Raw genomic sequence first — 26,820 nt, 5'->3', positions numbered from 1 at the left:
AGGACCATGTCCCTGACAACTCTGAGGGAGAACCCTTCTTTGATCCTTGGAGCTGCTGGAAGCTGCTCCCTGTAGGCCATTCTTTAAATCACGTGGCGGTCTCTTCAAGTCTTCACATGTTTTTTCCTCTAGGCCCCTGATATCATGTGCTGAAGTCTTGGCCACCAGCCTATGGTGACACTGTGAATTGGGGGAGAATTCAGGAGGCAGAGGAGGTGCAGTCTTGTAGGAGGAAGTTAGGTTATTGGGAGCCTAGCCCTTCCTTTCTCTCATTGGCTTTCCAGCCACCATGAGGCACAACCTGCACCACAAACTCTTGCCATGATCTTCTGTGCCACCAGAGGCCTTATGTGCAAGGTCCACTAGCCATAGATTGAAGTATGAGCCAAAATAAACTTTTCCTCCTTGTAGTTGCTTATCTTGGGTATGTGTTACAGTGATGGAAAGCTAATACCTTCCACATCTTTTTCTGTATCCAAAGTTTCCCTCTAAAAGGGCATGGATGGGTCATATTAGATTACAGTCCTGCAATCTCAATTTTAATGATCTCCCTTTGTCTTATTTTTTGTTGTTATGGGGCTTGAACTCAGAGTTGGGTACCATCCCTGAGCTTTTCGCTCAAGGCTAATAATACCCTACCACTTGGAGTCACAGTGCCACTTCCAGTTTTCTAAGGTTAATTGGAGATCAGAGTCAGATTTTCGTTCCCAGGCTGGCTTTGAACTGTAATCCTCAGATCTCTGCCTCCTGAGTAGCTATGATTACAGTCATAAGCCACCAGCACCCAGTGTCTTATCTTTATGTAGACCCTATTTCCAAATATACTCATATTCTGAGGTCCTGGGGGGAAGGGCCTATCTTTAAGGGATGCTTCCCCTCTGTAGTTTTCTTCCCATAACATGGCACAGTCACAAGAAAAGCATCAGGCAACTGTGGGGGGGAAGGGTACCTGTGTGTTTGAATTCAGAACCCAGATGCTACCTGTAAGCTTTTCACTCAAGGATAGTGCTCTACCACTTGAGCCACAGATGGCTTTTTGATTAATTGGAGATAAGAATCATAGCCTTTCCTTCACAGGCTGGAAAGACTAAGAACATCTAAATTATATGAGGACTTCATTTAACAATCATATATCTCTAGTTTTGATATATCAGTGCAAATGTAAAACTGGGTGCAAGGTAGATGGGAATTTCTGCGCTACCGGATTTTTCTGTAAACCTAAAATTTCTGAAAAATAAAAGTCTGTGGGAAAACATGGATCTAAGTATATCTGACAACATATCAGAATTCATAGGGTGTGCTAACACAATTTTGGAAAAACCTATAGCAATAAACTCTTACATTGAAAACGGAGAAAGTTTTCACATCAATAACTTTAGCTTTCACTTTAAGAAACTAGAAAAAAAACAGCAAATAAAATCTAAAGTCAACAGAAGAGAAAAACAAAAAACAATATAGTGGGAATCCATGAAACAGAAAACAGAAAAACAATAGAAAAGTCAATAAAACCAGAAACTGTCCTTTTAGAAGATCGATACTGCTGCTAAACTCTGTAAGGCTAACCAAAAAGGGTAAAGGGAGGGGGGCACTATCGGTGATCAAGTTGATATCACCACAAATTCTAAAGCTATTACAATGATAAGGGTATATTATGGGAAAATACTATGCCAATAAATTCAACAACTTGGTTGAATAGACAAATCCCTTTAAACAGACCATGAAAGATCACTTAAGAATTAGATATCCAAAATAGCCCTGTATCTATGAAGGAAATTTAATTCCTCATAAAGCAAACTGTAGGCACAAATGGCCTTGTCAATTAAATTCTGACAAGCATTCATGGGCAAAATATTTTTTTTGGGGGGGGGTCTGGTTGTGGGGCCTGAACTCTGGGCCTGGGCGCTGTCCCTCAGCTCTTCAGCTCAAGGCTAGTGCTCTACCACTTGAGCCGCAGCACAACTTCCAGCTTTTTTTCTTTTTGCTTATGTGGTACTGAGGAATCGAACCTAGGGCCTCAGGCATGCAAGGCAAGCACTCTACCACTGAGCCAACTTCCCAGCTCATGGGCAAAATATTATATAGAAAATTCAAGAAGATGGAACACTCCCCAACTCAGCTGATGAGGCAAACATCATCCCAAGCTAAACTCAAATATGTCATAAGAAATTTTATTTTAGCATATTGGATGGCAATGTGTCTTGGTGTTGTTTTATCTTCTAATCTGAGATTATTGGATCTGTGAGTTTCTGGTTTCATCAAACCTGGAAAGGTTTAGTCATTATTTGTTTAAAAAATATTTTCGATTGCTTGAAAATATCCCATAACCGTGTATTTTTCTGGTCATTGCTCCTTCCTGTGTACTTCATTTTGTACAGTTCTTATTGCTATGTTTTCAAATTCAGGTTTTTAATCTTTGTATTACTGGGGTTTTAACCCAGGCCTCAAGCATGCTAGGCAAGTGTACTATCACTTGAACCATGACTCTAGTCATATCAGGGGCAGTATTGGAGCTTGAACACACAGCCTTGCTAGGCTGGCACCTCTACCACTTTGGCCATAGCTCCAGCCCCATTTTACGCTGGCTATTTTTGAGACTTACTGTATTTGTATCAACCTTCTTTAGTGCTTCCATAATAGCTGGAATAAGAGACATATACTATCACTCCCAGCTTCTTCCTGCTGAGACAGAGTCTCCCAAACTTTTCTGCCTGGGGCTGGCCTAGAATTGTAATCCTCCAAGTTTCAGCCTCCCATGAAACTATAATAATAGGTACATACTACCATGTCCAGCTTTGGATTGAGAAAGTTTTTTATGTTTCATTAAAAAAAACTTTTATGTTTGGCCTTGCCATACACCATAACCCTTCTGTTCCAAGTCTTCTAGGTATAAGACGTTGGCCTTAGACTTCCTACCACAGAAATTATAAAGTAATAAGTGAATGTTGTGTGAAACCATTAAGTCTGGGGTAATATTTTGTGTGTCTGCAACAGAGACTTAATATGCCTGGTAATTTTTTGTTGGACACCAGACATTGTGAATTATATAACTTGTTAGGCAATGGACACTTATGTATTCCTATAAATATTCTTAAGTTTTATTCTGGAGCACATATTACTCAGAAATAGTTGGATACTTTCAATACCTTCTCTTTTTCAAGGATGAGCCCAAAGCCCCCAAAGTTTAGCCCACTGCAAGATGACAGCTTTCAGAGGACTCTGTATTATAAAGTTTTCCACTCTGGCTGATATGAACAAGAGTAATTCTGAGGTCTGAAAGTTCTTCTAACCCAATGCTTTTCCTGGATTCAATTTTCTTTTATATATGCTCAAGCCAGTTTTTAACCAAAGACTCAATAAGATCCCTTGTCTACACTTTGATGCTCTCATTTCACCAATGTCTTCTCACCTTCCTTTCCCAGAACTGAAGTGTATGAAGTTCTGGAGTTTGCCTTAATGTTTCCTTTTTCTGAGAGATCATAGCCCTGTCCTATCTGTTTTCCAATATGAAAACTATCCTACATACCCCACATCATGTCAAGACCTCTGGGTACTTAAGATGTAATAGAATTTGCCTGGTGCTTGTGGCTCACACCTGCAATCCTAGCTACTCAGAAGCCTAAGATCTAAGAGTCAAACAGCCAGGCAGGAAAGTCTGTGAGACACTTATCTCAGATTAATTACTAATAAGCTGGAAATGGAGCTGTGTCTCAAATAACAGAGTGTCAGCCTTGAGCAAAAAAGCTAAGGGACAACACCCAGGCACTCAGTTCAAGCTCCAGTACCAACACTCACACACACATGTACAAAAGATGGGAAGGAAAATCCAGTTACTATGACTCCCTTATAACAGAAGTCTCTAGCCTAGTGCTGGTGGCTCATGCATGGAATCCTAACTACTTAAGAGGAGGAGATTTGAGGTACACAGTTTGAAGCCAGAAAAGTCCTAGAGAATCTTTTTTTTTTTTTTTTTTTTTGGTCCGGTCGTGGGCCTGGACTCTGGGCCTGGGTGCTGTCCCTCAGCTCTTCAGCTCAAGGCTAGTGCTCTACCACTTGAGCCACAGTGCCACTTCCGGCTTTTTTCTTTTTGCTTATGTGGTGCTGAGGAATCGAACTCAGGGCCTCAGGCATGCAAGGCAAGCGCTCTACCACTGAGCCACCTTTCCAGCCCCTAAGATTCTTATCTCCAATCAACTCTTCCCCCTCTCTCCAGAAAAAAAGAAAAGCCAGAAGTGAAGCTCAAGTGGTTGAACACTAGCCTTGAGCAAAAGCAGCTCAGAGAGTGTGCTCAGATCCTGAGTTCAAGCCCCAGCACATGCACACATGCGTGCACGCTCACGTGTGCACACACACACACACACACACACACACACACACACACACACACACACGAGTTTTTTTCTTTTCAAAGTCTCTGGATTTCTTTAGATGTTGAAGCAAGTAATCCATCCCAGGAGATTCTAGGAGCAGACCTAGAGTTGAGTATTTCAAAAGCTCCCTTGGTGATTGTAATGTGCTGTCAGAGCTGAGAACCATTGACCTGGATGAGCTATAGAGACACTTACTCATAGAAAGCATATGCCTCTAGCTGAGCATCTCTGTTAGGTATTTTACTTGTCCATCTTACCTGATCCTACTTTCAGACCTGTGAAGTGGTATGCTGTGAAGAAATGAGGGAGGGAAAGCCACCTGCCAGGCTCCAGCAGCAATCTCCACTCCATGCACTGTCATGTCTTTTGAATCTAGAATCTGGAGCCTGGGTTAACTCATTGATGACTTCTGTGGTCAGATCTATGGGTGAGGATGCTCTGGACAGTGGCTGGGCTCTATTCCTGCTTCTCTGCAGCCCCAGGGAATGGCTGAGGATGAAGAGGGTAGAAAGACAGAGGGGGCTATCCTACTGCCATTCAGAGACCTAGGGGGTTGAAGAGATAGCCCATCATCCCAATCACCTGTCCATCCCTCCTGGGACACAGCCTATGGAGGGACTCCATTCCTCCAGGCCCCCTGTTAGTGAAAGCTCAGCCAAGTGGTGTTGAGGGATCTGCCATAGCCCCTCAGTGGACTGATGCTGGTTTCTCTAAGGGGTCTTTCGTAGGGCAGAAGGCCTACTCCATCCTGGCTCACCGTCCTTTCCATGGGCCTGGATTGAGTCATGTGGTTCCCTTGGAAACAGAACAGCTAGTCTCTGAGGGTCGGTAGCACTTAATCTGCAATTACTACAATTTTGATGCTAGTGGGGGAAGGAACTCCAAACTCCCACCACATTCCTTCACCCCTCCATCCCACACACATACTCACAGCTTCCTGGAGCACATAGATTTGTACTCCTCATTTCCATGCATGTACACATGTGTGCACACAAAATCTCTCTCAGGTTCCACACACGATCTCTCTCAGGATCCAAGGGCTTATTTTCAAATCTCAAATCCCCAACCGAAAAGACTGAGCAATCAGAGAAACAATTTTTGTCCCTTTGTTTCCCAAGAACCAGATTGGACCACTCTGGCTTTTCAAAGGCATTCTCCATTGCATTACAATCAGATTAGGAGTGGGATGGGGGGAAATTGGCCAAATAATCCATTTCCTCTGCCTTCCTCCTCCTCCTAAATCTACAATGTATGTGAGGAAAATCAAAGGCCTGTAGAAGCACTGCTTTGGACACGGTGATGATTTGAATCCTCTGCACTGTGATTTGTCAGGATACACAATGATCCTAGACTATAAACCCTTAGAGGGCTGGCTGCCTGTCACATTCTCCCACAGCTCCCTTGCATCTTGGGGGCCAAATGGTTTGTGCAGAATAAAGCCACCCTGGGCTTCAGAAAGGCAGAGGTGAGCACTTTCAGAGCAGAGAGGGAGAAGGCCCACCCCCGCTCGGAGGCTAACTATGAAAACAACTGTTGTCAACGAGGATAAGCATGACACAGTACTGACAGACTAGAGCTCTTTCCATGTGAGCTGAGCAGTTCACTTGACCAGCCACTTACTTATCTTTAATCTGTTTCTTCTTTTTGTTTCTTTCTGCTGCTGCTATTGGGACTTGAACCCAGGGCCAGGGCATTATCCTTTAGCTTTTGTTCACTCAAATCTGGTACTCTACCCCTTCAGCCACAGTTCTACTTCCAGCTTTTTGGTGGTTAATTAAAGAATCTCACAAACTTTCCTGCCCAGGCTAGCTCCAAACAGTGATCCTCAGATCTCAGTCTCCTAAGTACCTCGGATTACAGGTGAAAGCCACAGGCATCCAGCTTTAAACCTATTTCTAATGCCTCTGCAATCTCACAGACAATATTCTAGTAGGTACATATATAAATGTATGTGATTGCATCCTTAAAGGCAAAAGTAAGTGCATGGAAATCCTAGAAAGATGCTATTAAATTACTCCTCAAAAATATTACAGCAAAAAAAAAAGCCGGAAGTGGTGCGGTGGCTCAAGTGATAGAGCGCTAGCCTTGAGCTGAAGAGCTGAGGGACAGTGCCCAGGCCCAGAGTTCAGGCCCCATGACCGGACCCAAAAAGAAAAAAAAAGAAAAAAAGTATTACAGCAGCCCACACATCCAATAGCTATATGTACAAGTGCCTATATTTCCATACCTTTGTCAGTATCAGGTTTTATTTTATTGCTTTTGCTGATTTGATGATGTGCAGATTTAATCTCATTATGGTTGTACGGTCACTAGAAACTGAGTACATTTTTAAATGTTTGCTGCTTTCATGACTTTATATAAACTGCCTATTCTGATCCTTTGTTTTTCTTAGGTAGTATATCTTTTTCTTACTGATTTTTAAGTCTTGTTTGTTTCATTGACAAAATTAATTGTTCGTTATATTTATAATTAGCTTTTATTTCAGAGGAATTTTTCTAAAACAAACTTACCCTTGTTCAGGTAACCAAACAACAGGTTTTTTTCCTCTGTTTTCTGATAGCTAGCCACTGTAAAATGACTTTGGGTTCTATTATGAGCGAGTTTGCTTTGAAGCTTCTGGAAGAATGAGCAGATACATCTGCAGAACCTGAACTAGCTCTCCTTGGAAACCATGTAGTTCAAAGGAGAAAGGGCAATTGCCAGTCCCCATTTGTCAAAGAAGAAAAAGAAACAGAAAATATCTCGTTCATTTTCTGCTACTTCCAAGTGAAAGTGTAGGGCTCATCTCCAAGGCATAAGTTGCATAGTAATCATGAAAGGCTAGTCGGGGATCAGGAGGAAGTCATGCCAAACCCATTCAGTCTCTTATCTTTGTGAATGTCACCAGATACTTAAATGAAGAGACTGTTGTACACCTACAGCTTCTGTATCCCATTCAACATCTGAGAAGTCTTGACTTCCCTGTGGACCAGATGTTTGCTAGACCTGTAGCTGGCTGAAAACTTAACCATATCTAAAGAAAGAATCAATGGATCACCATCAACTTGGAGGGGTCTCCAGAAAGGACAGTTTTCTTTGAACCTGACTACATCTGTTTAATGCTATTATCATGGGCTTAGGTAATGGTGCAATGGCCACTTATCAGATTTATGAGGACAGGAGGCTGGGAGGGAATGCTAATACATTGACACATTGGAAGCAAGATAGGAAAACACACAGACATCTCAAGACAAGGTGATGAGGGGCAAATGTAAAACCTGGCCATTCACTAAGGAAAGAGTATGAGTAAGCAGCGCCTGGGAGAGCAATGAGTTAAATGCAATAATTTTATGGGAAAAATATGCAGATTCAGGTTGTGCCTGTTGCCAAGAAAAGACTTAGGTCCCCAGAGGAACTGGTTCTGCTTGGCTCTGAGCTGTTCTTGTCAAAAGAACCAGTTCCAAAAGCTCGATGTTTACCTGGAAAAGACCCCAGGGACAGGAGACTGGCTGTAGCCATGGCAGGGCAGGCCTGAGGACAGATAACAGACAGGTGGCTTTGGCTCCAGCTGGCTGGGTAAAACCCAAATGGGGTAGTTTCAGAGAGAACTAAGGCTCACAGAAAAGATCGCTGTAATCCACTGACTGTCTATGTGCCAGAGGGTTTCCTCCCGGCTGGAGTTGCCTGGCTGCCTTCTGGTTATTGCTTTAGATTCTATGATTCCAGAGTCCTGTTTGAGGTCACCTAGATCCCCCAAGGTCTCCAGGGAGACCACACATCTGCTCAAATGAACCCTACCAATGTCATAGAGTGGGTGTCTGGTGGTTGTACCCTGGCCTGCCTTCCTCCTTCCTGGTGCCCTTGTCTGGGAGGGCTCTAGAGGTCAAGTACAACTGCCTTCATGAGAAGTGGAGGGGAGTGTGTCAGACTCAAAATCACACAGCAGGGACAGGGAAGGTGGCTTAGTGGTAGAGTACTTGCCTTGCTTGCATGAAGCCCTGGGTTCGGTTCTTCATCACCACATAAGCAGAAAAAGCCAGAAGTGGCACTGTGGCTCAAGAGGTTAGCACCTTGAGCTGAAAAGCTGAGAGAAAGCACCCAGACCCAGAGTTCAGGCCCAGTGACCAGCAAAAAAAAATAAAAAAAAAAAATCACACAGCAAGTGGGTGGCAAATGATCTAATAACCAATCCAGCTACGGCTCCCCACTTCTGTCACTAGGTGGGGCCAGCCCCCAGAGGGATAGCTGGTTCCAGATTCCTTCCCACCCATTTGCCTGGAGATTTTACCATCCTCCAGAGATTCAGAAGCTGCATCACAGCTCTGAGAATACCTCAAAGCCCTCACCTTCCAGTGAGCGCCCCCGCAAAGCTCCCCTAGATCAAGTCCAAGTGAAGTCTCAGGACAAGCACCATGGCCTCCCTGCCAGCAGGCTGTCTTCTAGTCCTCCTACATAGGAGCCTCTGAACCCATCCTTCATTGTGCTTCTCTGGCACTTTCTGCCCTTCTCATAACATCTTGGGAGTCCTGAAGATATATCAAGACTTGGTACTTGCTCATTCCAACAGAGAGGTCCCCAGAACCTGGTACCAGGCCCCATTCTTAGGCTCTGAGCTCCTAAGTGAGAGAAGAACCAGAACTTCCTTCTGGCAGAGCCTGGATGGAACAGGCCTTGAGTGATAGAGTGGGAAGGCATCTGACTGCTAGAGAAACCTGACTTATTCTAGCCTGGACTTCCTTTCTGCAGCAATGGAGGTGAGGGGCATCACGTGACATACCCAGAGCCACAGGGTAGTCTGCAATCTTCAGAACAAGTATGTCAGAGGAGCCCTTGCACCATACATCAACACGAGGCACCCCAAACCCGGGCCATTTAACATTCTGTCCTCCTCCCAGCCTTGGGTTTCCAGAGCCCTCCATGTCACAGGCATGCTCCACAGAGATCAGTCCCAGAGGCTGTTTGTCCTACCATCATCTGGTCTTGCACTCAGTGGATCCCAGCATACCCCGCTCCAGCCACTTCCTGTCTCAGTCACTTCCGATCACATTCAGCAGCTCAGCTCCACTGTTTCCACTCTATGGCACCTGTTTCCTGCTCTCTCTTCATCCTCCTACTTCCACCCCCCCTCAGCCTTAGGTTCACTCCAGTTCTGGAGTGGCTTCTAATGCATCTGCCCCTTCATTTGCTGGGGGCAAACAAAGAGGGTGGAGCCTCAGGCTTGCTCTAGGTATCCTCTAACTCCAATGCCTCAAGTTTGAGGGAACCTCATGGTCGTGAGATCTTACATGGTTCCCACACCTGCATCTACCATCCTCATGTTTTATAAACTTCTTCCATTCCAAAACCCACATATTAGGAGCCTATGGCACACCAGGGGTGGTATCTTATCATGCCTCTTAACTCTGGGAGGTGGCAAGTTCACAGACCTGTGTCACCCATGAGGAAACTGACACAGCACTGAGATGTGGAATTTGCCCAAGGTGAGCAAGCTAGCTCTCTGGGAGTCATTTTTGTCAATTTTTAAGGCACATATTAATCACAGGAAGGGTTTCTCCATGGTAATTCACACATGCATATATTATCATTTTGTTTAACCTCATCTATTGCTCTCCCTTTCTCTGCCCTCTCTACCTCCCAATTGTTCAGTGGCTTTCAGTGAGTTTCTCACACTGTCTTCATATCTAGACACTGTGTTTCCATACGATGAATCCTCCATCCTCCCCACTCTGACCTCTGAAGGCCAGGCCTTGGACCAGTACATTATTTACAGCTTAGCTTTCGTCCAGCTTATGGGTATCTATCAAGCCTCTAGGGTCAGACAACAAGGGCAAAGAACAAGGAATCCAGTCTGACAACCCACCATACCCCCAGTCCTGAAGTTCAGCCCCTGGCATGTAGGAGGGCTCTATGCTTGGGAATCTGGGGTGTCATCACAGGTGCAGCGGAGCCCCACAGCAGGGAAGAGACAGGATCCTACCTGAACCACAGCTTTACTGCCTCAGATTCTAGTGAGAATCAAATATCCAAACAGCAATCTTATAAACACGATAAAACTGAATGAAACTCAGTGATGTTTTCAGAAGTCCCACAGTTAGAGGGAGTAGAACTCACCTAAAACATATTTTCAAATTCTCTGCTGACTCCAGGGTGGCAGATGTCTCAGACAAGTTTCCCTGTTCTCCAGCTTCTCTCCCTACCTCCCAAGTCAGCATGCTATCCTGAGTGGGGAGCTGTGCATGTTCATGGGGGCTTTTCCACTCTAGTGAACGCCTCTGAGTCCTCTACCACCTTGGCAAAGGTAGGGTTATGGGGTGATGTATTGTCTTATCTATTGTGTCAATGCCCACAAATACCCCTAGCAGATTGGTCTAGGAAAATATCACAGACTCTCAATTTAAATAACAATGTGTGTCTCACAGTTCTGGAGGCTTCAGTCCAAGATCAAGGTGCTAGCAGGTCTTATTGCTGGTGAGGCCTAGTTTTTGACACCCCCTTTTGCTAGATTTTCTTTGGTGTGTATAAAGAGTATGCTCTATGGTGCCTGTTTTTATTGGGACCACTAATCCTATAAGGTCAGGATCCCACATCTTTATAGTATCATTTAACCTTAATTTCCCTTTTGAGGTCCTGTCTCCACATAAAGCCTCCCTGCAAGGAAGATTATTTATATACATATAAGTAAAGTATATATTCACTTATTCACATATTTATATATTGAAATTTTAAACAACAACAACAAAAATTTAATCTTAAAAGGGAAGAAAGGAAAGGGGAGGGAAAATAAGCCATACCTCCCAGTCCTACTAGCTTGTCCCCAGGGCTCAGATAGCAATCATTCCCACTCTTCTAAAAATCAACAGTCCAGCCAAACATCTGGTGTTCTCAAGTGGCCACAGACACTGTACACAAAAATATCCAATGGCCCGAAAGGCTCCACCTCCCATGGCTATTCTCAACCTGTCCCCTGTCCATCTGTGATGAGAACCAAAATGGTTTGGAGGGTTACAGGTCTGAGCTGGATCTTACATACTATACAATCTTCCATCACTCAGGCAGGTGGGCTCTAATCAGCTTGCTCCCTTCCTAAGCCCTGATCTCCTCCTAGCCAGTGGAGCAAGAATATTTAGTGCCAAGTCTTGCCTGGTTCCCTGGAGGCCCAGCCAGCAGCAGGCAGATGTTTGGAACAGCCACATCCAAAGGCACAAAGGGAAGTCAATATTCTATCCACCCAAGGCCTCAGACTCGCTGTCTCAGATACAAGCAACCTGCAGCCACCACACCCCCCTTCTACAGCAGGGATGTCCAAGCCTAGAGAGGGAAAATTCATCTTCTACAATAGTCTTCAACTTCATCCTTCTATACCACAGGGCCTGCTCTCTACAGTTCCCCCATGAGCAGTTTCCAGCTTTGGGGAAGATCTTCCTACCTCCAGCCTGGAACATACAGGGTAATTACCAATACTCTGTCTCTCCCCTTCCCCCACAGCTCTGGTGAGCTTGGCAGCTGGAGTCCCAGGGAGCCCTGAATCCATCACTGGGGTCAAAGACAGGGCCTGGAGTATGTGTTAAAACACGAAAACCAATCAGAGCTGAAAATGAAAGGCAGTCGAGGTGTGAAGCAAGGATGGAGACTGCCAGACGGGCACTGGGTGCTGGCGGGCCTGGGGACGCTGCTGCACAGCTACCTCCTAGCATTGTACACCCCACCTTGGTCCCTGGGTCCTCTAGGAAGATGTGGTCAATGGCAGCTGCACATCTCTGCTTGTTACCCTAAAAATCAGGCTCCTAGCCCCCGACTGGACTGAGGAGATGTTCAAGGCACAATTACAATGTATGTTTGCCTGTTTTTTTAATTTTTTTATTGTTAGAGGTGATGTACCGAGAGGTTACAGTTACATAAATCAGGTAAAGAGTACATTTCTTTTTGGACAATGTCTCCTCTTCCCTCTAGATCTCCCAGCTTTCCCCTCCCACCCCACCCACAAGTTGAGCCTATTAATTCTTAAGTACCTGTCACAGTTTTCTCACCAGAAGGGGGATGGGTTCCCAGCATCAAAGCCCCTTCCCTACTGGTGTGAGAGGGCCATATATTGTGGCCCAGGCCCCTGAGAAGGGACTCCTAAATCTAATGAAGCACATGTCTTGGGACTGGCCAGGCAGCCATGGTCCTGCTCCAAATATGGTATGTGGCTCAGGGAACACCAGCACAGGGATGTAAGGAAACAGCTCATCAGGAAATACAGTAAAGGAGTGGTGAGGACAGATAGCCTGAGGGCAGGGAGTGGGGTCCCAGGGCTAGATGTGAGTCAGTAGCATGAAGAGCAAGAAAAACAAAAACAGGATGAGCCGGAGATGAACACAGTGCCATGAGACTCTGTTCCTGGCACAGACTAAAGGGGGGCCGACCAAGAATGAGACTGCTCTTGGGGGCCCTCAGCTGCCAAGCTGAACAGGTTGATTTCTGGGTCCTCATCCTCACCTTGCCCAGACTTCCAGGTAAGAGAACAAAGCCAGGTGGCCTAGTTGTGATCAGTGAGGTGACTACTGGGTCTTTGGGGAAGAGTAGGGCTACCCCAGGCCAACTCTCACACCACCCTCTCTACCTGGCCACTGGAGCTCACAAGCAAAATTGCTCTGCTGGCCTCAGGCTGCCAGCAAAGCCCTAGAGAGGCCATCAGCCACTCTATTAACACACAAACTGGTGGCCCAGCAGTGCTGACACTGGGGTTAATTAAATCTATCTCCCCATCAATTCTCATTCAAGTACTATCGATGGCCATTAGATGGGTGACAGGGTGACAAGGAAACAGTAATAGACTTGTCTTAACCCTCACCCTGTGAGGAAGGGATGTGGCTCTGCCACCTCCCCCACCCTGCTCCCAGAGCTCATTCCCAGATATCTCCACTGGCTAGGCCAAAACTGCTCTTCACCACATGGCCACCAGCCAGACTTACCTCTCCTGCTCAGCTTACAAGTTCTTCCTGGACATCTGTGTGCCAAGCCTGACAAAAAGAAGTTGGCACCCTCCCCCACAGGGTAACCCCTGCTTTCACTATATTTGATGTCAGTATAACATGTGGAGGAGACGGGGACAAACAAGTCGTTTAAGGATTCAGGTGGACCTGTTGCAACAATGAGAAGTACAAAATGTCATGTCAAAACCAGCTTTACAATGTCGGTGGGGGGGGGGGGGTATGATTGGGTGGGGGGGAGGGGGGAGGCTGGGAAGGGAGGTGAAGGGTAAACAAAGGAGGAGGCTGCAATGCTTGGTAAGAAATGTATGCATTTTTCTGCCCATGTAATTGTAACCCCTCTGTACAGTATGTTCTCAAATAAAATAAAATAAAATTAAAAAAAAAAAAAAAAAAAGTTGGCACAACTTGGACCACTAAACTCAATCCAGCCCTTTCTCCACCAAGTCAAATCCATCCAAGGCTACCGCTTCCCTTGCCAGTCTCAGCCTAGACTAGTTCCACAGCCCCAGTGGCCCCATGAACAGAATGGTCCTCTCAGGGGTATCCATCCTAATCTCTGGACCTGTGATTACATTATTTCATGTGGTCACAGACAATGCTCTTAGATTATCAGTACAGGAGGGTAAGATCTGAGGATCAGTACAGGAATCAGTACAGGAGGGTAAGATCTGAGGATCACAGTTTGAAGCTAGCCTAGGTAGGAAAATTTGTGAGATTTACCTCCAATTAACCACCAAAAGGCATGATAAGATTACAGGGTCCTTCAAAGTAAGGGAGAGAAAACAGATATGATGTGGAGAGAGCCAAGCACAGAATTTGATCACAGTGCTGCTTTGGAGATAAAGGTCCGTGAGTCCCAGTGTACAGTCTCCAGGAAGTGTAAAAGAAGGAAAACGTTCTTCCCCAGGGCTCAGGAAGAGCCTGTGTGCTGTGCTGCCAACATCTTCATTTTAGCTCAGTGAAACCCACATCAGACTTCTGACCTCCATGACTGTAGTCATAAATTTGTGTTGGTTCAACAAATAAGACTTCGATGGTTTGAACTAACAGGAAGTTAACAACCCTCCTATGCAGTCTGTGCTCTGGCCACTTGCAGCTGGGTAAGCCTTCCCTTATCCTATCCTCTTGCCTTTGCATGTATTGTGCCTGCCACCTGAGCTGCCATCCCTGACTCAAACTCTAGCACTCTTACAATTTCCTCAAGGACAGCAGTGTCTACTGCTTAACATCTTTTTCTTCCATTTGAGGGAAGGATTGAGTCTAACAAACTTTATGCCCAACCTGCATCAAGGATTGCTGGCCCTAACTTCTTGAAACCAAGTTCTAGGGACAGGAGAAACTCCAATGTATAAGGATGAAGCCCTGTGCTAATGGTTTGTGCCTGTAATCCTAGCTAAGATCAAGAGGATCACGGATTGAGGCCAACCTGGGCGTGCATGTGAGACCGCTTCTCAACCAACAGCTAGATGTGGTGGTATATCATTCCAGCTTCATGAGAGACCTAGATTGGGAGGATCAGAATTTGAAGCTGACTCTAGGCAGAAAAGTTCATGAAACTCCATCTCAACAGAAAAAAGCTAGGCATGGTGGCACTCAGTTATCCCAACTATAAGTGACAGCCTAAAAAGCGTGGATTATAACCTTAGGATCATGCCCAGGCAAGAAATGAGACCCTATCTCAAAAACAGCAAGCACACCAAAGGGTTGAAGGCATGAGTCAGTGGTAGAATGCTTACCTAGCAAGCATGAGGCCCAGCATTAGAAATCCAGCATTGTCCTACACTGCACTAAAAAGGGGTTGGGTGGCAAAAAGGTGAGAACCATCTGTTTATAAAGGTAACCAGGGCTCTGCCAGCAGAGCATCTGGATTACTATTAGGAACCAAGAACTAAGGGGAAAAGAACACTACTGTGTACCTGGTACTTGAATTTTTTATATTGTTTTATTTTATTGGTTGTAGGGCTTGAACTTGGGTCTGGGCGCTGTCCCTGAGCTCTTTAGCTGGAGGCAAGTACTCTACCACTTGAGCCTCAGCACCACTTCCAGTTTTCTGGTGGCTAATTGGAGATAAGAGTCTCATGGACTTTGCTGCCTGGGCTGGCTTTGAACCACGACACCCAGATCTCAGCTTCCTGAGTAGCTAGGATTGCAAGCATGAGCCACCAACTCCCTGGCTTACACTTGAAATTTTAAGGCTAGAAAAGAATGAGAATGTCAGCACAGAGCGATTTCAGAGTCTTCTTCAGCCTTTATCCCACCCAAATCTGCCACCTGAGGGTCAACAGTATGGCCGTTAAGTTCAATCAGGGTTCCTAAGGTCATCAGAACAGGAACATAGCCCCCAACTGTTTCTCCTCCAAGGAAGTAACAGCACCCACTGGGTGCTCAGGGAGTCCAAACAAACCAAGCACTGCCAGGGTGAGCAGGGCATCGATTCTGTGTTCTTACTACTCATGCTTCCATGCCTCCTCCCAGAGTCACAGGACAGTTACAAGGCAGAGAGTACATCTGACTGAACTGCTCCTTACCTCTGTGTTTGAAGAGCTCAGGACCAGTCATTTCCATATGAAGAGATAGGGGCAAAGGTAGTCTAGAGATCTAACAGGATTAGGGACAGAGGACAGCGGCTCTAACTGCTGGTGGCCTTTCTCTAGGTCAAAAGTGAAAGGGAGCCTGGGTGCTTATCCCAGTGACAGACTGACCTTGATCAGATGCTACAAACCAAGTATGGAAAGCCAAGGCCGTGCACACATGTGCACACATGCCCATGTGTAGGTATGAAGGTTAACTAGGCAAGCCAAGTTTTACAGAGTCTGGGGATATACAGACATAGGGAGACAGGTGGTGTCCTAATCAAGGCCAGAGAACATGCTTTCAGAGCATATTAAATGTTTCACCAGTGGCCATATCAGAAACAGGCTGCATGTGCTTTAAGAGAAAAGAAGGTTAAGCGTCCACAGCCCTTCATATGTACACAGGGCCAGAGAAAAATAGTTCATTTAGAAAAAAAAGTCACAGTCTAGAGCTCCTCCTGGCCCTTTCTAAGCCCAGCCTGAGCTTGAGACCAGCTAAGAAAGTCAGTTTTAAAGATGTTGACTCCTTGTAGACAAGGCTCACATTGAGAGGGAATGGGTAAATACCTATACACATACTTAAGGTCTACAACAAAAAGGAAAACACTGGATGTCCACCCACAGTCCACCTTTCTCACTACCAAGCACCACTTGAGAATGCATGACATTGTAATTGCTCAGACACAACCATTCCCCGATTCCTGACAGGTTGATCCAGTCTTAGGTGACTTCTGTACCTTTTTTTCAGCTCCATCCCAATCCTATGATGCATGGACTCATGGAATATACGGCACATCTTTAGAAGTTAAGGCAAACACTATTCACAAGGAAGAGAAATGAAGTTTAAGACTTTTTATTACAACAATTAGAAGGCCATGAGTGTGTTTTCTTTATCTACCATTCCAGCTCATTGGCATGTAGAGGATAGAACATTCTCTATACAAAGTGGCCAGCATCAGGAGGGCTGAGGCAGGTGGGGAGTAGGAGGGGAGTTTCCACACAGGCTATATATCTCTTACATTCCCTTCTGTGTGATCTTGCTTTGAGAAATCTCATACACTCTGACATCACCCAGTCAGCACTGTAAGTGCCCTCTGCCTATACAAAGTTGCAGAAACAGAAGACAACAGACTGCCTTTACTTCAATAAGTGTACACCTTGAGAGAAGCATTCTTCCTTAAGCATCCTTCCTCGTACAGCCTCTGAACCAGCAAAGCTGCAATCACAGGAATGAGAGTCATTTGTTGGGTGGGGTCTCTGCTGTTGCCAGGGGAGATAACATATTCATTGTCTTCATGCATTGTCTGAGCTGGAACAGCCTGGTGGAAGGAAATGCCATCACCTGATATGAAGGCTCAGGACACATGCCTCACCCAGGGACAGTACCACAGCCTCCCACAGCAACACGTCCCAGTGATGCTATGAAGGAGGCTTTGGAAGCCTTTCCAGGGTTCTACAAACCAGCTGCTTCCGGGATGCTCTGCATGCCAGAAGGTTCCATGGGCACTAGCCTGTGGATTCACTGGTGTAGAGAAGGGACTTCCTTTGTCAGAAGCAGACATGATGGGGAAATCAATGAAACCAAGTACTACATTGAAACTCCTAAGTATAAAAAAAAATCTGATCTGTCAGTCAGGGAAGGATAAAAATCCAAGCAAGAATCTTGTAAAGGCAAGTGACTCCCTCCTATAACAGCCGTCCAATGCCAGCAACTTGCCTTTGGGTAGCTGGCTGCCTCCCAGGTTCAAGAACTTTATCAGAGTCACTACTGCAAGTTAATACCTCAGTAGCATCAGTTCAGCCTTTGGAAGACATGCAGGTCATGGGTCCCAACTTAAATCCATTCAAGTCATGGATCCCACCCATGGATCCTTGCCTCCAGAGCATTTCATCTGTGAGTCCTTTAAATCAGCACTAGTGGAAGTAGCATTGTGGCTCAAGTGGTAAAACGTTAGCCTCGAGCTGAAGAGGGACAGTGCCCAGGCCCAAAGTTCAAGCCCCACAATGGACAAATAAAGTGAAATAAATTAGCACTAGGGTGGCTAGGGCAAGAGGCTGGTCCATCTGAGGGCAGCCATCTTGCTCAGCTACTGAGGCTCCCTTTGTGACCAGGACTTTATGAGTATTCAAGGGTACCATATTTTCACTCCAAGTACTCCACCTGTATATTCCCCCTACCTGGCCTCATCATACATCATAATGTTGCTACTTCTAAGAAATAACTTAGAATATCTTTATTTTAGACCATGTCCTTCTAGGCAAAGATAAAGTGACAATCCAGAGCCTGCCCTTTAGGAAGACACCTCCCTACTATGGTCCTTCAAGGCTAGCTTGAGTGGAGTTAGAAACACAACAGCCATCTACACAAGCAATCCCAGCAGGTTGTATATAGTATGTTTCTATTCCTAGACTCCTCTTCAGAACTTACAAGAGCAGTTAAAAGATGGTGACAGAATCAGACATACAATGTTAGCCAACTGCACGTACAACTTACACATGCTCTTAAGGTTTGCTTGTATAATTCTGCCTAAGTCTGGGAAGGATTTTACTACCAAGGTGAGACATACTCAGGGGTTGCTGGATACACAGACTAACCCTTGGTTCACTTTCTGCTGGAAGCAGCAAGCCAAGCATAAGTTTTTCAAGAACAGTTTTTTTCAGAAGGCCACTTGGCTGGGTCCAAAACCCTGGACCCTCCACTGAGATGCTTCCACTAGAGGTTCTAGAAAGTTCCATATGGAATCCAACTCACTATAGGCACTTGGACACTAACATCCTGCTAGAAGGGGGCTGAGTAGCAATGCTGCTATATATGCATCTATCCCATCCTGGCACAAATCATACCAAGCAACATGTCTCCACTGAAGAGTTATCTTCAAACACCAGAGCACCCAGAACTTGTTAAGGTTCCAGCCAGCAGGAGCAGGGCTCCCTACTGCTCAACCTACTTTGGGGTCATAAGAAGATACAATAATCTCAAGACTGCTGCTGGACAGCTTAGATGACATTTCATTCTAGGTGACAATGTTGTGTTTTCACATGTCAGAGTCTGAGAGCTTCCTACCAACTGGCTTGGTGCCAAGTTCAAACCTACCTAGACTAGCAGACTCTTCCTATTTCCTGCAGTCATCCCTGCTAGCCACATTCCAGCAGAAGGAGCTTGTGACAAAACAGCCATGGCTCCCAGATATACGGGAAAGCTGAGGTCTGAGACTATATCCTAGACCTGCCAGGGGAGAACACCTCAGCTCCTACCACCAAGCATTAAATGCTGCCTAAAGATTTGTCTCATCAACTATCAGTAAGGACTTACCCATGAGTCCTGGGACCTTTGCTTGAGTGTATTCAATTTCAAGTGTGAAGAATCTCTAATCCATAGAGCCCGAATTATGTGTCTGCCCTCTGCCTGCAAGAGACTGGAAAGGGTTTGTCTAGACTTCAGTTGCTATGAAGGCAAGAGTGTGCCACACCACCAGTTCAAACCAGGTTTGAACTCAGGGTGTTGCATTTGCTAGGCAGGTACTCTACCACTTGAGCTAGGTCCTCAGCCCTTTGATTTATTTTTTAGATAAGGTCTCCAATTTATACCCAGGCCAGCCTGGACCACAATCCTACTTACATTTCCCCAGTAGCTAGACTGACAGATATATTCTATCATGCCTACTTTTATTGGTTGAGATGGAGGCCCAGCTGGCCTCAAACCATGATGTTCTCAGTCTCTGCCTCCTGAGTAGCTAGGATTACAGGAGTAAACTACCACACCAGGCCCCCACCACTAAGGCTACAGGTGTACCTAAATATGGCCAGAGGCCCCATGGTGCCACGAAAATTCAAGTTCATCTATATAACTTTGACTTCCCCGTATTTGGCTCCTGCCTGTTCATCCAGGATGAAAACCCATCGTAGTTTTGTCTACTATGATTAAGATAGAGACTTCCCTTTCTTACCTTCTTTTCACTTTGCAAATGTCTTCTCAGAGTAGAAGATCTGTGATAACAAACCACAGTTGCCATGCAAAGGCCAGACTCAGGAATTGAGGGGAGGAAAGGAAAAGAAAATGCCCTTCACAACTTAGTCAGGATGGCACTCACAATTCCTAACAACAATGTCTAGCCCTCAATTCCTTGCACTTAGACCATAGCTCTTCCTGTTCTATCTGCTATCCTTGCCACAGGCCTCCCAAGCTTATCCAGGAGTGCCGATCTGCAACACATGGACTGCTCCTATCCCATCTCTCCCCACCCCCAAAGGACTCACTGATAACCTTTCCACCATAAATATAGCAGCAGGTCTGTGGTTCCAGCACTGTGTAAGGTCTCATGGCCGTGAGGCACACTTCCATGGACACAGACAATGGGACAATCAATCCAGGTGCATTTGTAATCAGAAGCTCCAGGACCCATAGAAGTTAAGACAGGGCTCAGGAAGAACTGGTACAGAGCTGTAGCAAGTATTTTACCATGTGACATAAGTGGCAAGGCTGTGCCACTTCTCCAGCATGTAGTCCAGCATCTAATGACACCAGAGACAAGGCCCATCTCAAGGGCTGCTGAATGCCCTTGGGTCTGACGGCAATCTACAAACCAGGTACATTTCTGGTGCCCCAATCCTATAGACATGGGACAGGGAAAAGTTGAGCCACAGGGAAGGAAGTGTCACTTCTGACCAACATGGAGGGTGCTTCAGGATGAAGTCTTGTTTTAACACCAGGTTCACAAATCCATGCACAGCAACCTCAACTGCAGTTTCAAGGGAAAGCAGCTTCAAGTACACAGCTTGAGGGCAGGTCCAAGCAGGATCACAAGTGGCTTGATCTGAGATTTCTGTCCAGGGACAGTCTCAGCCATTGTTTGGGCTAGCTTGGTCCAACAATGGTGCAGAGCTCACCTGGGCTCTTTGCAGTTGCTGGGGTTTCTAATCATCCACCTGTTCTAGGGGATTGATTTCTCTCTGGAGAGTCTAACAGGTCATATGCCAGGGAATTCATGTGTCATTTTCACATCTGCTCACATCTTTTTGACTACTCCACAGCCAAGGCTATTCTAGAATCTTTCATTGTGTTCAGTTCAGTGTTCAAACTCATCCTCTGTACCACTGTTGTGGTCCACACAAGGAACAAGGACCTACATCCAAACCCAGCCGTCTGGGTTCAGCTCTAATCACAATTCAAGTTCTGGTTCAAGTCAGAACAGACTTGCCTTCAAGGCCTTTCAAAGCTTCTGGACAAGTCCATGTCTAGTAGCCTCATAGCGTCTCATAGCGTCCTATGTTACCAGGTCAGTGTCAGTGCCCCAGGGATCTTTGTTCATTCTTCACAGAGAGTGAAGCCAACCAATGGGCAGCTCCTCCCAGCTTCACTCTGGACTCCACCCTCGCATCTGGCCTGTGTAAACAGTTGCTTCTCTGTCCAACCAACAGATGCCCACCCTCCCTCCCCACATCTTTCTCCCTCCTATCTTCGAGGAGCCTTAAACTGAAACTAAAAGAAAGTACTTCTCCTGTATTGGAGATGAGGGCCCTGCCTGACCTTGAATGGTGAAAATACCAAGACAGATTTCATCTACACCTGCCTTTTGCCATGTCTAAGGACCTTCTGCCACGATTTCAGGAATCGGAGATCTGTGTGTTACAGTAGTGCTGACTCCCATGTGGAGGCAGAGGCTCACAGTGCCTAGGAGAGATGTTGAGACTTTCCTCTAGATAAGAGTCTGATCCTCAGAGCCTACTTTCATCTCCCACATGACTGTACTATAGTACTCAGAAGGACCATCACTAGCAGGTCCGAGGGACCACAGGATGCCTGTGTGAAGCCAGCTGCCCCAGTCTCCCAGTTTCCACCCCTTGCTGAGTCCCGGCAGGGTAATTTACTCCAGCAATTTTGATTCAGGCCTGAGTTCTGCACTGTCCCATACCTCAGAACTATACCTCAGGGCTACAGAGAAATTAGAATTTCCAGTATTGACCATTCAATATTATTAATCCCCTCCTTCCATGTTTCTCCTTTCCCCACTCTCCTTGAAATGTTCCCAGATCCAATCAGTCAGAACCCCCAAGATCCTAGTACCTTCCCTTATCAGCCTTATGCTCGCAAATACTCTCTGCTAGCTTTATTTTTTCCTTCACTTTAGCAAATTCTAGGGTAGGATCTAAGGATATCTGAAGAGGCCACTTCTCTCTATAGCTCTTCAGTCCTATCATGCTTGGGTTGTGAGGACACCAGTCTGGAAGGCTAGAGGTATACCAGATCTTATTTAGATGGAGACACCTGCTCACCTCTGTCCTCTCAGCATTTTTGTTACATACTCATGACTATCCCTCCTTTGAGGAGATGGGGAACATAAAGAGGGCACACGTTTCAAGAGGCATAAGAACATACTATGGGCAGTCTGTTCTCTTCTTTCATCATGGAAGAACCCCCTTGAACTCACAGCTGAACACAGCCACCAACTGCAGCCCTCAGGCCTTCCTGGATTGTTGGCAGAGATCCTTGCTTCTGAGGCCCAGGAACTGCCCAACCTCAGTATCACTAGAAGGATTTGGGTGCCTCTTGGGATAGCCAGTACTCCTATAAAGGTCACAAGCTGCTTTCTCTTCAAAAATAGAGCAGCTTATTTTTATTCCTTCATACAAGGGGTTGGTCCAGAAGTCAGATTGACACATTTTACAAGGACACAAGATGTGTAGGAATCCATCCTGTGTTTCTCAAAAAGGAATCCTGAGGTTGGGCAGATACTGCTCACAAGGGGACTGTTAAGGCTAAGACAAAGCAGCAGCAGTCACTCCAAGAGCCACTAGAGAGGCTTTACAAATAGCATGGAGGACATATCTGGGGGCTTAGGCACCAGCCACAGACAGGACATCAAGCATATCCAAGAGAATTCAAAAGCTTTCGAGAGGCACATAGAAGTGAAAGAGGGGTCCTTGGGAATTAGCTTTTGGATGTATTCTGAGATGAAGGTACTACAATATAGGAAGAAAACCAAAGGTATGATTCCAGGACCAGAATACCACCTATCCGAAGCAGGCAAGCCAGCCAGCCATAAAGAGGGGATTAGAGCACATGTAGTCTTGCCAGAGTCCCTAATACCCAAGTCCCAACCCCCATACTCAGTAGACAACTGCCATATGCAGTATAATGAGAACATGTGGAGACTGTTAACAGTTTTCCTTCTAACCAAGACCCCAGCTAGGGATACCCAGCACTAAGCCACTATACCTGGGCAAATAGATGGCCATAGCAAAGACTTAGTCCTAACACTAAGGCCTTAAAGGCAGCTGTGTGGGGCACCAGGAGTTCCACTGTACCCTTAAGGCCTCTCTGAAGAAGTCAGGTAACTGAGCTCAGGTTCAGAGGCAGGGGGAAGCTTCTAATTTTAGGCTTCAATCTGGCATGTGCCTCTTTTAAGGCCCAGGGCTGTCACAGACCATCTGACTTGTCAACTGTTACCCTGAGCAACTGAATACTAAGTTCTCTGTATCCCATGTCTAAGGAGAGCCAGTATCCAACAACCTTATATGAAGTTATTAGAGTAAGTGAACCTCCACTAGACTTTGAAGTTGAAGAGGTCAGCAGACCTGTAGGTGACAAGACATATACCAAGGTGACAATCATAGAAGGCCTATGGGACATGTCAAGTCATCTTCCTAAGAGGCCTTGTTATTCACTGTAAACAATGAATCAAGGCAGAACAGGTCCTAGGAGTAACCATGGCGGAATAGCAGTGACCCAAGCTATGGGCCAATTCTCATCTGTATTCAAGAGCAAATACTCTTCTTTTGTGACCTTCTGGAAACCTCCAGGGGATTCCCAAGTAATGCCATGAAAATTAAAAGGCATTAGCCTCCTCAGACTTTCCAGTATCTTCAAGCCATGCTATATTAAGATTAGATTTTATTGCCCATGTAATTGTAATCCCTCTGTACAGTATTTTCACAATAAAAATGGCAAAAAAGATTCGATTTTATGATGTACACACACACACACACACACAAATATACTGCTAAGTGAGCCAGATGCTGGTGGCTCACGCCTGTAATCCTAGCTACTCAGGAGGCTGAGATCTGAGGATCACGGTTCAAAACCAGCCCAGACAGGAAAGTCTATGAAACTCTTTATCTCCAATAAACCACCAGAAAACCGGAAGTAGCGCTATAGCTCAAGTGGTAGAGCGCTAGCCTTGAGCTAACAGCTGAGGGACAGCGCTCAGGCCCAGAGTTCAAGGCCCATGACCGACAAAAAAAAAATTATATATATAAACTGCTATGTGAAAAACACACGAGGTCTTTCTACTTACGGAATCTGGAGCAATCCCTTGGCCAAAAGATTTTAAGATTTAGGCAGATAGGGCTGGGAAGGTGGCTCAGTGGTAGAGCGCTTGCCTTGCATGCCTGAGGCCCTGGGTTCAATTCCCCAGCATAAGCAAAAGAAAAAAAGCTGGAAGTGGCGCTGTGGCTCAAGTGGTAGAGCGCTAGCCTTGAGCTGAAGAGCTGAGGGACAGCACCCAGGCCCAGAGTTCAGGCCCCAAGACCGGACCCAAAAAAAAAAAATTTTAGGCAGACAAATGAGTCAGTCACATCTGGCTAATAGATAGCCATAACATGTTCGAGTCACCATCTACTCCTGCTGGCCAAAACAGAGCACATTTAGCTACAGTGAACAGGAAAAAGGCCAAGTCTGACTAGGTAAGATTCTGATGCCTCAGCCCCAGGCTTAGGAAGAACACCCAGAGGCAAGGGAAGCCAAACTCTGAGCTTGGAAGACAAGAGAGACCTGGCCACCTGGAATCAGAATAAATCTTAGGAAAACCAGTGCTAGAACTTAGCTTGCCTAGATCACAGCTACTGCCATTCTGGTTTCCATGGTTGGCAGGAATGGAGGACCCAGGAAGAAGGCAGAAAGTTTGAGAAAACCAGGAAATAAAGCTCTGAAGCTTTAAGTCCCCATGCACAACAGTGAGCAGGCCAACAAACCAGGATGGTAACAAGAGCCACCAGATGTTATCACCTGCTGTGGCTGCTACAACTCCTGAAGAGTGAGAAAAGCCATTGGGTCAAATCCTGAGAACCACAGCCAGAAATGAGAGCATGCTTTCCATCGAGATTTAGGACAATCAGACTCTAGTACCTCACCTTTCAGCATACCCACTTCCTACCTGGGAAGTGAGCCAAGAATATAGAAGATGACTCCTGGCATTCTAGAGACAGAGGTCTTAACTTTCAATGACATTCCCAGATACCAGGGGTTCCCAGGTACAGATGTCTGATGAAGATTACAATAGGATTCTGCAGAGTAAAACAGTACCCAACATAGGTCCCATGGTTTCCCTTATTTGCAATAACTAGTATATGTCTGAGTCAAGCAGAAAAGGTCAGATAAGTTGATGTTAGGGAAATGAACACTAAGATATGCATTCAAATGTTTTTTTTCTTTCATGTGATTGTTTCTAAAATATTTATAAGATTATTTCTTTGTTGCTTTGTCTGTCCCTCCCCCATGGTATAACCCCTGCTTTCACTGTATTTGATATTGGTATAATTTGTGGAGGGGAAAGGAAAAAACAAATCGTTTAGATAGGGATACAGGTGGACCCATTGCAACAATGAGATGTACAAGTCATGTCAAAAATGAACTTTACAACTTTGGTGGGGGGGAGGGGGGAGGAGGATTGGGTGGGAGGGTGGGAGGAGGCTGGGAAGGGATGGGAAGGGGAAACAAAGGAGGAAGCTACAATGCTTGATAAGAAATGTACTCATTATCTTGCCCATGTAATTGTAACTCCTCTGTACAGTATTTTCACAATAAAAAACAAAAAACAGTACCCACTTCCCAGCCAGTCTATCTAGCATTGGCCCAGTGATTGGAGATGAAGAGAAAAACTGAGCAGGGAAGCTGGTGTAAATCCCTCTGGAAGTCCCCTAGAGGATGTCTTTCCTTTCTACCTTTAGTTACACATTCTTCCCACAATTAAATTACACATTTCTCTTCTGCCCTTTGACCTTATATATATATATAGATATATATATATATATATATATTTTTTTTTTTTTTTTGTCAGTCGTGGGGCTTGAACTCTGGGCTTGAGCACTGTCCCTGTGCTCTTCAGCTCAAGGCAAGCACTCTACCACTTAAGCCAAAGCACCACTTCCAGTTTTCTAGTGGTTTATTGGAGATAAGAGTTTCACGGACTTTCCTGCCTGGCTGGCTTTGAACCGCGATCCTCAGATCTCAGCCTCCTGAGTAGCTAGGATTACAGGCGTGAGCCACTGGCGCCCAGTTCCTTTTATATTTCTTTATATCAAAGCACTATTCCACTTTACCTACCTCACATCAACAGCCCAACTTTACCAATAGCCTACCAAAAGTGGGTCCCAGAGGACACATTTCTCATCCTACTAAGACTGTGCCATGCTACCCACCATAGCTCACCATATCCTAGAAAACACATCTTTGCCTCTACAATATGTAATCCTGCTAGCTCTGTAGTTCATTCTTATGGTAATCTTGAGCAGAAAGGACATAGTTTGCAGCCTAAAATCCTAAACTTCTCAGCTCATAATCCAATCACAACCTCCAGATCTATAGTTACCAACATGCCAACCAATGACCTTGTTAGTCTCTGTTCACCAGCTAGCCACCAGAGGGAATTGGGTAATTCACACTAAGACTATGTAGAAGGACTCTAGAGGTAAAACTTTCCTGCTGATGTCATGCTATTGACCCCAACATGACCATCTGGTAACTAAAAGCTTCCAGTTCTCTCCCACTATCTCTTGAACTCATCCATTTCAATTCTCCCTTAATTCCAAACTTTGTCTTGACTAAAGAGCTAAAAAGACTTTCTGATCACTCACTCACCAGTAGCCCTTCTCTACTATAATTTTTTTTGAGTTTTTTAAACATTATTATTATCTTTAAGTAGTGGTACA

The sequence above is a fragment of the Dipodomys spectabilis genome, unplaced genomic scaffold (genome assembly GCF_019054845.1).
Source record: "Dipodomys spectabilis isolate Male_0828 unplaced genomic scaffold, ASM1905484v1 ptg000136l, whole genome shotgun sequence".
In the NCBI taxonomy this organism is placed as follows: domain Eukaryota; kingdom Metazoa; phylum Chordata; class Mammalia; order Rodentia; family Heteromyidae; genus Dipodomys; species Dipodomys spectabilis.
The sequence above is the reverse complement of the archived record's forward strand: the minus strand, read 5'-3'. Positions refer to the sequence as shown.